We start from the raw sequence: 4260 nt of genomic DNA, 5'->3' as shown, positions 1-4260 counted from the left end.
TGGCCTCGTTTTCCTGAATCAAACATTCCCTTGGCTTGTAGTGGACTCTCCTATCTACCTCCCTCAAAAAGGACAACCCCCCACAGGGAGCCCGAGCTGCCTCCCTTGGCACTATCGTGCCTGGTAAATCCCCAGCCTGGAACAGAAAACTGTCCCTGAGGAGTTCAGAGTCTTAGGCAAGTTTCAGGGTTTCCATCTCAAGCACCGGTCAGTTTCGGACACTCTCCTGCTGAAATTGCTCCCAGATCCCTTGTCTGCTAGCTCAGGACACGTCAGAAAAGTCCGTTTTCTCGCCCTCTGCTTGCATCCACGGAATCTGGCTTTCCTAAGCAACAAATGTTCGGGAACAAAGAATTCTTTGTACTTCCTATCGTTCCAAGGGCACAGAATAATCGCTCTGTGCTTTCTCGCTCCCACAGGTGAAGCGACTTCAAGATGCAATTTGTCCCAAGATAAATTTGTGAATTTTAAAGATGGTAATTGAGGGAACGGGCCCGGTGCCAACTCGAGTGTGTGTGTCTTCAGTCTGCTTTCTACCTGCTTCTTTTGGCCACAGAGAATGTCTTCTGTGGGCTTGGATTTGCCATCATTTCAAACATGTGCATTTATAAGGAGCTGCTCAAGGGAGTCAAACTGGCTCCTTCCATTCCTTCCCTTCTCCCTTCTCCTCCTCTTTCCTCTCTTTTTCTTTGTCCTCCCTCTCTTTTTCTTTGTCCTCCCTCCCTCCCTCCCTTTTTTCTTTCCCTCCATCCCCTCTGCCTTCTTTCCCCCCGTGCTTCAGCTTTTAATACTAAGCCGCTCAGAGATGAGGCGGTAACCTCCCTTTTGAGGACCTTTCCAGACCAGATGTGTGCAGGCCTCGCCAAGAACGCCCACACAGGCTGCTGGCCGCAGTGAGACAGGAAAAATCTTCATTTATGGTGTAAACACCTCCCCAGATATTGACCCAGTGCCTGGCGACACCGACGTTCTGACAATGACATCATCAACGGGACAAATGCCCAATTAAGACTCACCTCTGTTTTTTTTTTTTCCTTGGGGGAGTCCACATGATGGAAAAATCACAGGTTTGGAAATCAGAGGGACTGGTTTCGGGGCCCAGCCCTGGCACGTACTCGCCGGTGGCTGGAAGAAACATGGCAAGTTCTCCAAGCCTCGCTTTCTTCACATAGAAGATGGTCAACCGCTGCCCACCCCCCCGCCCCTGTGTCGAGTAAAGTTCGGATGGGTGGCAGCATTTCTGCAACTCGAAATGCAGAAAAAAAGGGGCTGGGTCCCACTTCCAGTGCCTGCTTCCATCCCAGTCCCTGCGGATGACTGCGATCATTTTACCAAATCAAACTGTCATCTGCAGGACTACACGGGTCTGCGACACAGAGGACTTGCCGCAGAAGCAGGCCGGACGCCTGCGAGGGGGGCTCACAGGACTGGTGCAAGCACTGGAGGTGTTGGGATGCTTTCCTGCTTTTTTAATGGAATAAAGAAATGCGGGTGTAGAAATAGATAGACCGTATCAGCATCTTTGGCGGAAAAAGGAAATTGGATTATATGATGTGTATGGCAGCATTGTGACGAAGTGTGAATGTTCTGCGAAGGCCAAAGTCAGGGTACAAGATAGCACGGGGTACAGGGCGTGGGCTCTGTGGCTGGGATGCCTGCTTCACATCTGGCCTTTGCGGTTTCCTCGTGGGGTGGGGTGTCCTGAGAAAGACACTCAAGGTCTTGGTGTGCCTCAGTTTCCCCTCACATGGAAAAAGGATGATCAGAATGCCTGTTCATAAGATTGTTATAAAGAGGGGCGCCTGGGGGGCTCCATCAGTGAAGCTTCTGCCTTTGGTTCAGGTCACGATCCTGGGGTCCTGGGATCGAGCCCCGCATCGGGCTCCCAGTCTGCCTGACTCTCATCGTCCTTATTTATAAAATGGGCAGAAATAATAATAGAAGTGAAATACCCCTGGGGGATATTCTCCATGGCCCTGAGGATGCACTGGTCAACACAGAGGGACTGGGGTTTCCTTTGGCCGAGGAGGGCCTCCAGAACAGGGGAGAGAGAGGCCCAAGAGGAGGCAGAGAGCCTGGCGTAGGGACAGGTGTCTTGGTGCCTGATGGATCGGCCGGTGGGGGAGCACAGCAGGGGCCCGCTCTGCTGCCACGAAGCCTGAAGGAGCTCCTCCAACAGGTCTTAGCCAAAGCCCGCGAGTTTTCAGGGCTTGGTTGCAGGCAATGGGCGTGGTCGAAAGAGACAGAGGGCCAAGAGAGCTGGTCCTGGAACATGGAGCTCTTGGAAGAATGGAGGGCTGATCAGATTGGCGCCATCCAGCCAGAAGAAAAAGCCATGCGTCCCGCCCTCACCCTGCCCTATGCTTCTGTCTCTGAATTCTTAGCCCTTGGAGAGAAATGACGTCAGATGTCTCAGGCTTAGTCCAGCCTGAGGGACAGCAACCTCGTCCTGTGGCCTTCAGGTAAGATCATGGGGGACATCCAGGAAGGGGGGTGTCTGGGGAAGCCCAAAGTCATTCTCATTGGGCCCCCCCTCACCCTCTATGTTGGAAAGGATTGAGGGAGCTCCTCTTTCTTTCTCTCTCTCACACACACATAGAACATACACACATGCACACACACGCACACCCCAGATATACACACACGACCCTGTGTTACCTGGTAAGACTGAACCATAACTTGTCTAACCCTGCAGCCCATGCTGGGCCTTACTTCCATCTGGGCTCCACGACAGAAGGCAGCTAGAAGGAAACCAGGGGCCATGTGACGCCTTGTGACAATTTGGCTGGACCCTGGAGCATCTCGAGAAATGTTAAAAATTACCCACACCTGACCTGCATCCCAGACCACTGAGTCAGCCACTCGGCACACAGGCCCAGGCCAGCGGTATGCAAAGCTCTCTGTCATTTTAACGAGCAGTCAGATCTAATGAGACCCAAGGCCCGGTTACACTGTTTCACTGGGGCTGGAAAGATCCAGGCTGGGAGCAGAACAGAGAGAGGGCCTTTGGGACCCCCTTCTGCCTGTGGAGCAGAAGAAACTTTGTGGCAGAGAGACTTCCCCAGACTCTACAGAGAACTACAGTCCTCCCCGCCCGGCCCCGACATAAGAAGTTGGGGAAATTGCCAAAATTCCAAGGGACTCCTTCAATAAAACCAAGTGCCCTTGTCTTGGCGCTTCACCCAGGAGAACTTGCTAGAGATAGAGGACCCTTTCTGAGAGCTTGAAGGAGCATAGAGGGCAAAGAGCCTGAAGAAGACGGCATCTTCGTTTGTCTGCCTCTCCATAACTCTCGCCATTGCTCCCCTAGTCTGTCCTGCCTGACGGGTTGGAATGTCTTCAACAGAGCCTTGTTTATTTGAATTGGCTCATCTCGTGGAGGTCAATGTTATCCGTGCAACGTCGGAGCTCCTTAAAACGACAATGTCGATTCAAAATGAGACTCAGTCTGCAGGTAACACATGTGACATGACGCGCACAGACCCTTCGTACAGTACATTTCCTCCTTGTGGAATTCCCTGGAGGGTGAGAGGTGGGGTGCTGGGACCTGGGGGCTCTCAGCCATCACATAGGCTGCCACAGTGGGAATAGGCTTGGCTTCCGAGGCTGCAGATGTACCCCAAGTCCCTTCCCTGTTGATCCCAGGTTCTCCATGCTCCGAAGGGCCCCTTGGGATCATTGTACCCTGGCAAGTACACAAAGCAAGGCGCTGTCTCTTTAAGTAGTAAAGGCTGAGATGCTCTCAGGCCACCATGACATATCCCAGCATTGGACCAGCCCCTGAATAAACTGGAAAGGCGCCTGGTCTGGCTTCAGTTACAGGGAGCACCACCAGGGAACATCTCAGGGAGCCTGGTTGCAAGCAGTGGGGCTTAGAGTCTGCCTGCTGGTCTCTCCGCCGCCCTGTGGGGAGGGCCTTGCCTTGGCATCCCTTGCGTGTGACTGCAAAGAAATCCGCGTGGAGGAAGGGGTTACGCCGTTTGGCCGGGTGAGTCTTCTTGGCAAACTGTCCCTCTGGGTAGTGTGTGCTTAGGCTTCTGGGAGAGCTGCCCGATGCCCCACTCCCTGCAAATCATGACTGGAAGGGATTGGGGTTTCTTTTGGCCGAGGAGAGACGGTGTGCTGTGTTGCAATTGACAAGAGTCAGAGGATGCTTTAAATCCCTGATGAAGAACTGGCTGTATGGTCTGGCTGGGGAGGTGAGAAGGACTGACTATCTGAGAGCATCTAGGAAGCCCAGCACCTCCAGATTTGAAGGGA

Source organism: Ailuropoda melanoleuca, chromosome 17, assembly GCF_002007445.2.
Source record: "Ailuropoda melanoleuca isolate Jingjing chromosome 17, ASM200744v2, whole genome shotgun sequence".
In the NCBI taxonomy this organism is placed as follows: Eukaryota; Metazoa; Chordata; class Mammalia; order Carnivora; family Ursidae; genus Ailuropoda; species Ailuropoda melanoleuca.
The sequence above is the reverse complement of the archived record's forward strand: the minus strand, read 5'-3'. Positions refer to the sequence as shown.